Genomic DNA, 7,480 nt, shown 5'->3' with positions numbered 1-7,480 from the left:
AAAAACAAAACCAACAAAAAAATACACAAAATAAATAAAAAAGAAAAACCAGGTGTATATATATACATATATATATATATATATATATATATATATATATATATATATATATATATATATATATATATATATATATATATATATATATATATATATATATATATATATGTATATATATAAAAGTATATAACCTGAAGTTATATGGCAAACCCAAAGTCGCAAAAAAAAAAAACAGAATATGGCAACCGAAAATAAACCAAATTAGAAACTAAAACCAAACTTGCAGAGTCTAACAATTACAACATCAAGCGTATGAATCATGCAAGTTTATTTATAAATCTTATCTCTTCTAAAACCACATTTGTTTTAGTGTAATTTTTGCTACATAAACAGATAATGTCATTCTTTGAAGCACTGACAGTCTATCACAGCCATATGAAACGCTTGCTAATTATCTCAGTGGTCAGGATTTACATACAGCATATAAGTTTGGGTTTCAGGCTTCCAAAGATTGCTTTGAACAAACAGGATTTGTTGTATAAAAAGCTAGGATTACACAAGCTTCTTATTAGTAGTCATTATCTTACCAGCATCATGCACACCACAGCTCTCTATCAGCTTGGAGATTTAGGGAACCATATAAATCTACTCAAACACAGTGCTTTTCTCCTGGATTTTAATTCCCCAATACCCTGTTTTCATTGCATAAAACTCTGCTTCTGAGAAGATCACTGTGGGGAAAATTGTGATTACATGCCCATTCTTAGCCTTCATGAAGTCTTAGGATACCTTAAGGGGTTTAACGGAAAGTTAATTTGCAGTGTAATCAGACATGTCATTCAAGGTGAAATGCACCATTCCCTGACATTTTTATCTTTATTTTAGACATTTTACTGTTTTAGAGGCTATATACCAAAATGGTAAATATTATCTCCAAAAGATTCACCTTGTAATTTGTGTCAGCTAAGATTTAATCTGTTTACACATCCTGACTACTGACATGCGCTAGGTAGAGTGCCAAAAATTGTACTCAAAGGTGAGTAGGACTACTTTATCGTATTAATACTCATGCAAGAGTAAAAGAATATTTGGTAGAAAGACCAATTAAGTACAGAGTAACTAATTTTTACATTTCATATTTCAAATTATGCAATAAAGATGGAACAAAATGCTGAATTATGTGAGAATTGTGCTATTTTAAAGAATATATAAAAATATTAAACAAGTATTGCTACTAAAAAAATAAAAATTCCAGGCAGAAGAAAATATTTTCAAAACCAATTTTCTTTCAAACATAAACCAGTACCTCCAGTGAATGTTTACTACTTACTGGATATCAGCTTGACCTCTAAACGTCATGTTAGGTTTAAATAAACTTCTGTACAAAAAAGACTTAGATAAACTTTATTGTCATTTTGTATACAAAGAGTGTTTATAAAAAGAAATTTCAATGCATACAGATTTTCAACAGTGAATGAGCAGCTTACAACAGTGAACATTACCATTTATAAAGTACAGAAGTGATCAGAATGTAAACAGTGTAGCAGAAAAGCAAAACCAGTTTAAAGACATGCTGCAAAAGGCATTGATATGGAAGTTTCAAAGTAGTGCAAACTAAATAAATATGATGCAAAATGCAGTAGAACATTGAGTTGTGTTCTATTTAAAGGGATTATTATTAAAAAGAATACTTATTTTGACATAAAAATTAGCCGTTGGTCTGAAGCACTTTCTTTTAAAACAAACTCTTTCTTTTTTTTAGCTTCAGTAAAAACTAAAGTTCCTAAAGTAAAATTAAACTTTTTTTTTATGTAATACATGGATTTTGGGGAAAGAGTAAGTTTTACTTAGATTTCTTTACACGATTTAAATATTCAATAGCAGTATGTACATAAACTTAAAAATACTACATAAACTTTGATTCCGTAAAAATTCAAAAAATATCCACTGGACTTGGTTTTCAAGATTTGAAGACGTTTCGCCACCTCTCCAGGAAGCTTTCTCAATTCAAATGTCTGGATCTGCAGTGAGTTTGAGTCTTATATAGACAACGCCTTGTATCGCTTGGAAACATATTGCATGTTTCCATTTTTAAATTTTTACGGAATGACTATGACCTGGATGACTGAGAACCTTCATCAGCATACATAAACTTTACTCTAAAAATGTTTTGAAATGCATGCACGGTGCATGCGCACTGTAGCTCAAAGCAGTACTGATTCTGCTCAGAGTCCAGATGTTACAGGATCCCACACAGAGCAAGAGGTATTCCCGACGACAGTGATTTAGGCTCGGTGCAACAGTACTGCAGAAGCCTCCTCACTGCTCATGGGACTGATAAATGCCCTGAACTTGGCATACCCTCCCATTTTGCACTACACTTTTTAGGTCTTCTAAAAACATTTTCATGGCGTTGGATGGATTTAAACTGTCCCCAAGAGTAAACACCCTGAAGTTGCTTTTCTAAATGCATTCATGACTTTGGGTTCCAATTAATCTTAGTGGAAGGTTGCCTATTTAGCAAAAAAATAACATATACCTTTATTCAGTTATCTATTAGAGCAGGGTTCTTCAATGTTTTCCAGGCAAAAGACCTCCAAACTGATGGCGAGATGGAGCGGGGACCCCCTAAATATATATATGGTATGAAATTGTTATATCAAACAGGTCCTATAGTCACTCTATTAAATATGGAGTAATGTAATGAAAGTAATTGCACCCTTGGATTATTAAAGTTTTTCTGATTCTGATTCCTTAATGGGACAGGTGTTATGAATATTGTATTCATTACAATGTATATTTAAAGAAATTTCAATCTGTGTAAAAATTGCAGGGGGAATATAAAAAAAAGTCTAATCAAAGAAAATTTCGCGACCCCCATGCAATACCTCTGTGGACCCCCTGTTGAAGACCTCTGTATTAGAGATTTTATTCTTTATTGAGAATGGATAGACAATTCAAACTGTTCATTTTTAATTGTGTTGATTTCGTTGCATTATTGTTTTAATTGCATTCTTTAAAGTCCACTAGTCTTGACGACTGGTTTAAATGTTAAAATTTCACTATTTCAGTGTGTAAGTTTGTAAGATTTTCATCACATATTTGAGTAGTGACTATATCTCCAGATCTGTGTTGGATATGGTGTATATGAAATCTTATCTATTTTTTGGTACAAATTCTAATGCAGTACAACATAATGCACTTTTACTATTAATGCTATATTTGTACATGTTTTTTTTTTTTTCTTTTTAATATGGGCACACATAATCTTTACACCACTGCTCAAAGTTGAAGTGGCTGTTTCTGTTCTGACCCTCACCTAGAAGCTGTTTTGAGCATGTTTGGTAAGTTAAATATTCTTGATCTTGCATATGAGTATATTTCTTTAATGAATATGGGTTGTAAATTTTTTATTGCATATTTGAAAATACGATTCCAGTTAGAGGGCTGCTCAGTGGAGCGGAGGGTAGCACTGCCGCCTTTCAGCAAGAAGGTTCTGAGTTAAATTCTTGGCTTGGGGTCTTTCTGCATCGGGTTTGTATGTTCTGCCTGTGCATGCATGGGTTCTCTCCAGGTACTCCGGCTTCCTCCCACAGTCCAAAACCATGACTCTTAGGTTAATTGTCTTCTCTAAATTCTCCTTAGGGGTGAGTGTGCGCAGGAATGGTTGTTTGTCTCTGTGTTGCCTTAAAATTTTGAGTAATATGCTTGTTTGTGCCTATGAAAAACAAGTATGCTTTCCTTAATTTGTTTAAATAAATCTAACTTACAACTTGCATGTAATGAAGTAAATGTTACTTAATATCTTCACAACTGTTATGTCTTATGGAAAGTAAAATTCACTTGATACTGGCAAGAGAGTGTTTACTGAGGGTTTACCTCAATCATTTGCATGCAAATATATTTTCAAAATAAATCTTATGAGTTGTTTTTTTTCAGTGTGTCTACTAAACACTGCCTGGTGATCTGATCCTAAAGTACCGTATATCACGTAATGATATGGTTTACAGAAAAAGAAATGGGGTCTGTAAACCCCCCTTTTCATTATCACTAAGGGTGTTTCCTCAGAGTGAAATTCCTTATAGTGGTAAGAAATGTACTGTAGATATTTCAGTCAGAATGTACTCATGCGCCTATGCTTTAACAGGAGCATAAGTTAGAAGATCTTACAATACAAAGATCTTACATACATTTTCATTGTGTTGCAGGTTCTACAGTTAATACTGTAATGTATAATATAGATGAATAATTTCCTGTTATTTAATCACCTAAACAGCTCACTGTTAGATCTCAAACAAAAAAAGGTAGAACCAAATACTTTCCACTTCTGCTAAGTTAAATTTTGTGGGGGGTTTTTTGGGATTCCAGACTGCATTCTGTAATCTGTTGTAGGTAATATGAAATGCCCAGAGTGCTATGGCCGCGGCTTCATTATCATACAAAGACATAAAAATAAATGCACAACTTCTAAGCTCCTTTAGATCAGAAAATCCTTAAAGTGTAATATCAAGAAAGAAATTGCACTAACTTATCTTTCATGGGAGGTGTGCAAAGAGATAACAAGGAAGGCCAGAGAAAAGGTTGCCAAAGCAAAAATTGACAAAGATAATGTTAAGGTGGATCTAAAACTGAATTGCATAAACACCACAATATGGGGCAAGTTTGAATAAAAGGATTGCAGAAAAAAATCCTCAAACAAACTGTGATGCATGCAGGTAGAAGGGTCATAGTTTGGAGATGCTTTGCTGCAGCAGGACCTGGCCGGCCAAGCTGAACAGGATTCATCATCAGAGGGTGAATAAGGAAAATTACCGACCGTATGTAGAAAAAATTTAATTATGACTACTGGAGCTACATGATAATCATCCAAAGTATATCAATTTCTATCTTCTAGAACTGACTGAAAATCAGAGAAGGGAAAGTCCTGAGCTAGATCAAAATTCAGATCCAGTTTTTATTCTGATTTTCTGGGGAGACCTTAAACAATCAGGACATGCAAAAAAAAAAAAAACAAAGCAGAATAAAACCTCAAATGTTGCACAGCTGAAAATAAAGAATGGGGCAAACTTTCCTCACACCAGTGTCATGGATGGGAAGATAAGTGTCCCACTGAAGCTATTTTAACACAAAGGGGCTAACAATAGTTACTAAAGGATTGGGTATCAAAACTGTAAAGTAAAGATTTTTTTTCCACCTTAATAAACCAAAGTTAATTCTAGGTATTAACTTTATCATCACTTATCTTAAGGTTTTCCCATCTGTGCATTCAGCCACTATATTGTTACGAAAATGTCTGACCTATTTATTTTTATATAGATCAGTACAGATTGCCAAACATTTATGTGCAGGGGAGGAGATGTGCCTTAGCTTCAGTGATCACCAAACAAATAGGTACTCAGAGAGAGAAAAACCAGGAGAGGGGAGGAGAGCGATGGGCATGATGTTGACAGCCTGTCGCCTTTAATCAACAACAATATCACGATGAAGTCTAGTCCATTTTGACATTTAGTCATATGTCCATCCAAACACACACACACTTGGAGAGGATACACACTGCATGGGGAATAATATTGCACAATTAATTGCTAATGTGACCAAGATGATCGTCGGTAGAAGAATTAGAGGTTGAATCAATAAAGCAAGCACAGCCAAAGTGGTGCAAAAACAAACAAAAAAGAAAAACATGACAGGAATACATTAGATGTTATCAACTCTCATTTTAGTGATATTAAAAAAAGATAAAAAAATATTCTAATCTACAACAGCTTAGGTTTTTATCCCATTTATCTCTAACTGATTTGCTGTAAAGTAACCCTTTGCAGAAAAAATATATGCTTTATACCATATTACAGGAGTATCTATAATGACAGTGCCTACACCTACACACCCCCATACACATAACGCCTGACTAGACCAATGCAGTGACTCAGAAAGATTGATTCAGACTTCTAAACAGGCCATATCATATTAAAATACAGCTCCTCTACCTCTTCTTCTCACCCACTGATTTAGGTTTGTCTGTCATAAGTCAAAAGAATAATATTTGTTTGGACATCAGTGACAATGATTTGCTCTGTTCCATTTTTCGGAAGATCTTTCTTTATCCCCAAAACCATTTTAATGAGCACTGGCTTGTGTTTGTTCATTATACTATGAGAATGTTGCGCAAAAGGAGGACAGACTCCAAAAAAACCCAAAAAACAAGAGGGGCAGTCTGAGGGAAAGATACCAACCGACAGACAGACACAAACTGAGAGGGAGAAATAGAGGGGAAAAGAAAGAGAGAGAGAGAGAGAGTAAAACAGGAAGAACTGCAGCGCAGCACATCAATCATCAGGATGATTATTATGGCAGTTGTCATAGCAACGTTCTCCCATCCCCCCTTTCCCTCCTTTCCTCTCTCCCTCTATTTCTTTCTGTTTCACTCTCAAATCAATTCAAATGCACTTAAATGCCAGTGTGGGCACAGCAAAGATGCAGTATGTGGAGATGAATTAAAGTGAAAAAAAAAAAAATGCAACTCAAAATGAAAAGGAATAAAAGGGGTGCCTTATTGGAAGTGTCATGAAATTTATAACAACATGCCACGCTTTATTCTCTTAATCTTTAATCATGCTGCTACCTTAGAATTGATGCATTTATTTTCAGGTTAAGTGCTTTTTTCTGTAATCTAAACCTGTCATTTTTTTTATCTTAATTATCTTTTGTAGTTATAGTACCATGCAAAATTATTCTACCTCTTAGATTTTTAATTTCCACATTTTGTCTAATCTCTCCTTCATTTCTCTTTGTAATGTTTTTTAAATTATATGTGGTAGAGAGACCAAAAAGAGATTCTTCATGTTAACATTTTAGGAAAATGACAAATGTGATTCCAAAACTTTCCCAAATAAGAAAAGGGAGGGCATTCTGGGCATTTTGATAAAATTCTCCTTTACTCTGACATCCTAAAATCAAACCCTGACATATTAGCAGAAACATTTCTGTATTATCTTTAAAAATAAGACAATGAGAGTAAACTGGATGTCTTCAAAGCTAAGAGCACATCAGAGACAGTGGAGTACTACAGAACGCCAGTGAAAAGCGCACCTCAGGGTCCGCTTTGAATTGAAGTGATTACAGCTCTGCTTTGAAAATTGTATTTTAAATATAAATGTATATCTTAAATAACTGCAGATCAATCGACAAAAAAGGCTGAAACTTACTGCTGGATACCATGGGATGCATGTTTCTATTACTGAAAATCTGTCAGCAGATGGCAGAGTTTTGCCTGTTAGTAGGAATAAAACCTTGGCATATACTGTTAACCCTCCCCCCTAAATGTCTGGAAAAAAAAAGCCTAACAAATGCAAAAGCAAATTAAATTAGATGCTGCTCTTAGAGTGTTTGTAGCTCATGCAAAAGCTGGGTGTATCTGGAAAGGTAACACTCTGAACTGTTACCCTGTGCAGTCAAACTGTAACGGTCACTTGCATGGGCA

Source organism: Cyprinodon tularosa, unplaced genomic scaffold, assembly GCF_016077235.1.
Source record: "Cyprinodon tularosa strain WSP-4 unplaced genomic scaffold, ASM1607723v1 ctg12, whole genome shotgun sequence".
NCBI classification, from domain to species: domain Eukaryota; kingdom Metazoa; phylum Chordata; class Actinopteri; order Cyprinodontiformes; family Cyprinodontidae; genus Cyprinodon; species Cyprinodon tularosa.
This window is presented reverse-complemented; position numbering follows the sequence as displayed.